The following is a 6,604-nucleotide window of genomic DNA, read 5'->3' as shown; positions in this document are numbered from 1 at the left end:
AGAAAAATGCTATTATTATTAATATTACAAACATTAAAATATATATGATATGACAGTTACTTTGCTAATTGTTTGACATGTATCATCTCATATTATCTCATGTTATTATCCTTGTTTTACTGATGAAGGATGCAGGCACAAAGAGGTAGTGCAATTTGAGGAAGTTTATATCTTAGAAGCAGAGCTGAGGTTCAAACCCAGTCTATTGGTAAAGCAGCTGTGCTTTTAGCTGCTCTATTCAAGACTTTCTGATTGTTGGATAGTTACTCTATTGCTTGATGTGGGGGTGGGGTGAGCATGGTGAAATTGGAGTGGAAGTTCATACAAAGAGCCTTCTAATGGTGGATTGGAAACCAGTTTTGGTCCCTCTGTTTTGGCCACTGGCATGCTGTATGACCCAAGAGCAGTTGTTTAACTATTCTGCTTTAGGGATAGTAAGTTCTCTAATGCAGAAAGTTTGTTCTGTCCTTCTTGTGCTAGGCTTAGAGGGGGACACGAGGGAGATGGTTTAGGAGGATGAATGAAATGATGTTGAAAAGAAAGACACTAGATGAATAATTCAAGGCAAAACTAGCTTTATGGTGTTTTGATTTTTTCATGTAATTTATTCATACCCATAATGGTGCTCACCACACATGCTTTTATTGAGAAAGAAGTCTTATTTTTGAAAGTGGTTCCATTTCAGTGGGAGACACTTTCATGTTTTCAATAATGCAAAATAGTCATTTCTCTTATCTGTAAGGAACTTGGTGAACAAATGTAGGGCCCATTTGTATTATTTCCACTTTCAGTCGCCAGAATTTTGTTGTTGACTAACTAAGATGTGTTTTGTCTATTTCTGTGAACAAACATGCAAAGTTCATAACATCTCAACAAGTTCATTTCAATTGTGGACATCAGTCTTGGTGCCCAAGTGAAGATGTCCCTCAAAAACACTATGCAGTAGTGATCCTCTGTGGCAAATGCTTAAGTATGTTTTAGGGGACAGGAATTCTATGTTGGGTCCCTTAAAGACCGACTGAGTATCCTGAGACAAACTTTATCTTTTTTGTTTCCTCTATAACTTACCTACAGTGGGCATAATGAAAACTTCTCTTGAGTACTATATGAATTTCTCTAAGGTAAACATGGCCATCATCAGCAAATATGTTGCTGATTTGGTCACTCAACATATTCAGCCAACAAATATTTATTGAGGAATTTTTGTTGCGTACTATTCTGGGTTTGGGGGTTACAGCATCGAATAAATCAGACAAAACCTCTGTCCTAATGAGGCTTATCATTTATTGATAGTGGAAGAAGACAGAAAATAAATAGACATACAACACAATGTCAGGTAGTAATAAGCACTGATGAAAATAATATAGAAGAAGAGGATAGAGTGTGACAAAAGAAAAGCTTCTATTTTAGATAAGATGGTGGAGAATTACCTTTATGAGCTGGTCATATTTAAGCAGAGATCTGAAAGAAGTGAGGAGGTAAGTAAATTGAGTCATAGTGATGTCTGGGGGAAAATCATGCCATACAGAGGGAAAGGTAACTGCAAAGGCCTTGAAGTGGTAGCATACCTGAAATATTCAATAAAAAACCAAGGGAGGCCAGGGTGGTTGGCACAGAGTGAGTAAAGGAGGTGATGCTAAGGACCAGATCATGCAGAGATTTATAAGTCACAGTAAAAGATTCAGATTTAATTTAATTCTAAGAGAAATGGGAGCCACCTGAAGTTTCTGAACAAAAGAGTGATGTAATTTGATTTATATCTTTAAAACACCACTATAGTCACCATTTGGTGAAGATTTAGGGTAATAAAAAAAAGAGATGATTTATCAGACTATGGTTGTAGTCTAGGCGAGAAAAATGATGATTAAATCTACACTGATAGTAGTGGAAGTGAAACAAAGTGTCCTGATCCAAGATACATTTTGAAGAAATAGTTAACAGGATTTGCTAGTGAACTGGATACAGTGTATAAGAGAGATGTTAAAATTTCTCAACATAGGAAATGTCCAAACCTATAAGAATTTTTATGAGTTCATTTGAACCAAACTTATGACAACTGTCAGGATGAAAAATTTCAATGAATTGAGAAAATACCCTGGAAAATGGCAGTTTTGTATCTTATTTTATATATTACTATCAAAGATAAAGGTATAAAGTGTTACATAAAATCTGCTGGTGATAAATAAGAGAGGCAGGAGAAAGCAAAGCAGGGAAACCTCTGGAGTTGGATAAAAAGTAAAACAGTAGAGACATACTTCTTTTACATAGGTGAGTAAAGGATAGTTAATAGTCAACAATTAACATGATAACAATAACAGTGAGGGCACTTGTGGTCTCTACTCTGGGGCAGTGGTTGTGCTACTTACTGTACATTTTCCAAGCATATGTCCCAGTCAGAGATACCATGTTTCACTATTCAACTCCAGACTGGCCAGGGCCAGCCTTTTAGTCTGCCTACTTCCTGAGCTTAGTTGTATAAAGTAGTTTTCTAAAAGGAACTTAGAAGAGGCCTTTGCTTGCATTATAGATACTTTCTGGAACTGTTGTGCACCTTTATCTTCATTGCAGCATTATTTTACTATAGCTCATGTATGAAAACAACTTAGATGTCCATCAATAGATGAATGGATAAAGAAGATGTGGTGAGGGATTCCAAGATGGCGGGAGGCTACACTGACCTGCTCCAGGTACCAAACCAGATTTACAGCTAAATTAAAGAGCAATCAATCTGAATTACCAACTGAAGGCTAGCTGAACTGAAGTACTATAAGCAAGGCTTTACAAAAAAGCCTCATAGAAACTGGTGAAAAGGGCAGAGACACAGAAAGGGCTGCCCCCTGCACCCACATGTGGTAGCTGAGAAGGAAGAGGGATATCTCAGCTGCAAAAGACTCCTCTGAGGAGCATGGGGTCTCAACCCCATGCTGGAATCCCCAACCCAAAGCAACAGAGATGAGAAGAGGAGCCCACATAATGACTGGTGGTGAAAATCAGTGGATATTCAGTCCATCCGTGAGAGAAAAGTGTCTGCTAGACACCCAGATGCCACCTTCCCAGGGACTGACACTCCTTGTTACAGCACCAGTCTGGGGAGTGCACTGCATCGGTACCCCAAATACTGGTGACAGCATTCTGCTGTGCTGGGGTTCTGAGGAGGGTTTTGCTGGCTGCACCTTGCAGGGACCTTAAGGGTCCTCTTTTTCTAGAGAAGCTCTTGGCAGAGACTCAGATGGTGATTGAACTGTGTAGCTTTGGAAAGGGGACCATTCTTTCGCACTTCGAATGCACAGCTGATGCCACTCTCCCACATGTTGAATCGCTGGGCCTGCCCTGATACTCTGTGGCCTTACCCTGCTAAGTTCAGTCACACAGGGGGATCAGAGTACTGCACAGAGCTGGGACTTTCGGAGTGTCTCTTGGGGAGGCTTTTGTTTGGGAATCATGTGAGTAGGCGCTGGGTTGTATGGCTACATTGTGGTGGGGGGGAACCCCTATGACTCCTATGAGCTCAGCCAATGCTATCTAGAGAGAATTCCCTACCTCCTCCTACAGGATTATTGGTACCACCCCCAAAGAGGAGACTGTATCATTCTTCCCAAGTCCCCGTGGCCACAACCAGCTGAGCTCAGTGTCATGGACAAAAGGGTGTACTGCTTAGAGCTTGGACATTCAGAGTGTGTATTTCTGGAGGCTATTGTCTGAATAATAATTGTCTGGATAATAATTAATTGTGCCTGGAGGCATAATTAAAATGCCAAGACAAAGGACTTGGCCTCCTTCTTAAAGCTTGGCCACCTCCACCCTTAATGGGAGACTCTTGATCTGTCCTCCTGAGTCCTGGTGGCTCCTTCCTACTGAGCTTGCTCTTCCAGAGGGGAAAGCTGGCTGCACCTTAACCTGAACCTGTGACATGAGAATCCTGGAGGAACTAGTGTTGGAGACTCTGGGAGATACTGAGTGGTTTGGCTCTGGAATAGGAGCCACTTTCCTCTCATTGAGTGACTGACCATGTGACCTCCAAGTAGGGGACCCACTAGCCCCATTCCTCTGACTCTGGTCAGCACAACCTATCGAGTTCATGACTGGTGGAAGGATCTGTGCATCATATCACAGCCAGCCTGAGGCTACTCTACAGTCTTTGGAAGACCAGGCAGCCTTTGAAGGAGGCAGAGTAATTGACAGGTGGAGGCAAACCTCAGAGTATCTCTTACTCTTTATAAATCTGCCTCCAACTCTAAGCTGGAAGAAGCCGATTTTTGTATGTAGATTGGCCCTTCATACACATACCCAGGTCAAGAAGATGCATCCACAAACAGTGAATAGCACAGTAGCTCCACACAGGTAGCCCAAGACTGGTTATACACATCTGACTTCAACTGGTACCTGAACTCTGCCCAAGTGGAACCAGAAGCAACATGATCAGTAGTGGGCTTCAGACCACATTAGATTTTGACTCAACTAGCCACACAAGCAACACATCCAAACAGGGATTCCAGCAAACACTAAACCCTGCTGGGAACAACTATGCCTTGAGGGGTAGCCCTTGCACAGTGACACGTATGTGATGATCAAGGTTTATTCTTATACTTGGCCAACCTAAAGAGTTAGCTAACCCAGAAAAAGGAAAACAACATTCAACACATAACTAAAACAGGAGGGTGCACATAATCTATAATAAACATTCTTTTTTAGTCTATAAATTTATAGAGTAAAAACAAAATCAATGGAAGACATATTAAATTTGGTTTTGTGCAAATTTGGCTACTGCCCATTTGCAGCAGATATGAATTGAGGTTAAGAGAAGACACAGTGATGCTGGCAAGTGGACACTGAACAAAACAATCTTCCATTTATTATGAAAACAGGCATCACGTGGCAGTGCAAATCAGTTGTCAAGGACAAGGGAATGCCACATTTAATGAGTAGAGGAAAAAACCAAAGTAAGCAAGAACTTCCAAGAGAGGAGAGGGCCAGAGCATTGAGAGAACAACAGGGGCTACTTGGAGAATAGTGTTCAATGCAGATCTTCTGGTTCACTTGGGGAACACAGTGACCATGTTGTAACCTTCAGGTGGGGTGACCCACTGTAGATTGTATGCTTTTCATGGTAGATTGTACCTTCCACAAAGAAATTGGCCTTTCTGTTTCAGGTTTGTGCCACAGTCAGTGCACACTTAACACTCAGGGTGGCAGTGATGGTCCCACAGGTTCAGAAGGTGGACCCAAGAAGGAACACTTGTGAGCAGCTGCTCACACTGACAAGGCTGCTGACACATTTGTCACACATGGGTAATTTCTGGTCATTTCCAGTTGATGCAGCCATTGTGATAACCAGAGCCTTAATAATTTGGAATCTTGAAAGCTTCTTGGGATCCCCTTTCTCTTCAGATTCCAGGATTAACTGCAAAAACAGGAATGAAATAGACCATTTGGGGGGCTCATTAAAACACTGTGTCTCCTGAATTATCTTGTAAACTTTAGATTCTTTGTCAATGATGAGTTCACTTGGAGACAGAATGCTCTAAGGCTCTCCATTAATCTCTGGTCCACTGGCTGATGTCTTTGATTCCAAAGCATTGTTGCAGTTGGAGATGCTTTTAGAAGACTAGAGGTGAGGGGGTTGTGGTACAGGTTTGTGATGACTCAGGACAGAACTGAGGGCAAAGCTGGAGGCAGGTGAGGCAGTAGAAATCATGGCACACTGATTGTGAGCACTTTCTGTGTGCAAGACCTCTTGTGGCTTAAAGGCTAAATTCATCTTATACTATGACATTTTCCTTCCTCTGTCACTAGAGGAGGCCAGACTTTATGTTGAGATCAGGATACTGTGAGAGCCATGCAGTCCATGCAGCCCTTGATTTTCTTCTGAGCTTCCAAGTGCATCATATTGCTGGTATTTTCCCCATTGATGGCTGTGATTACATCTCTAAAACAAATCAGCTACAGCAGCCTTGCTTCCAGGAGTGCCCCAGAAAATGGTAAAAGGCTGCTTGAAGTACTTGCCGCAAATAGGGTGAAAACCACATGGCCCCTGGCTCTGGAGGACTATTTGCTGGGTTGTCATGGTGTGGGTATTTGCTGACACAAAGCAAATAGAGATCCACCATGTGAGTGGTGACCCACAGGGACAGATATGACAGGATGCAGTGCATCATGCTGGCCTTCACTGGCAGCTATCAGATAAAGTCCATAGAAAACATTTTTGGAGCACTGAGCTCAGGTGATCTGCAAGATTGTGCCACTGAGCTCCATAAGACATCTATATCATAAATACATCATAAGAAGCTCTGGAGTCATAGCAGATCTGCATAATGCACAGAGACAAAAAATAGAAAGACAAAGAAATATGTCCTGAATGGAAAACAAAAAACAAAAAAAAAAACCCAAGAGAAATCTTGAAGAGGAAAGAAACGAAATGGAAATAACCAGGATATCAGATGTGGGTTTTAAAACAATGGTTATAAGGATACTCAAAGATCTTACAGGAAGAATGGATGATCCCATTGAGAACTTAAGCAAAGATATAGTAAGCATTAGAAAGGACATAGAGACTCCCGGACAAGATGGAGGCATAGGTGGAAACACTGTGCCTCCTTGTACAACC

General features: G+C 41.8%; 1 pseudogene; it reads right to left on the bottom strand.

Annotated features, from left to right (window-relative positions):
• Positions 1–5,033: 5,033 nt before the first annotated feature.
• On the bottom strand, positions 5,034–6,064 carry LOC118986936 (PDZ and LIM domain protein 1-like; annotated as a pseudogene).
• Positions 6,065–6,604: the final 540 nt, after the last annotated feature.

Source organism: Sturnira hondurensis, unplaced genomic scaffold, assembly GCF_014824575.4.
Source record: "Sturnira hondurensis isolate 20B ecotype Veracruz unplaced genomic scaffold, ASM1482457v3 Scaffold0004711, whole genome shotgun sequence".
NCBI classification, from domain to species: Eukaryota; Metazoa; Chordata; class Mammalia; order Chiroptera; family Phyllostomidae; genus Sturnira; species Sturnira hondurensis.
Note: the sequence above shows the minus strand (reverse complement) of the source record. Positions and strands in the feature narration are given on the sequence as shown.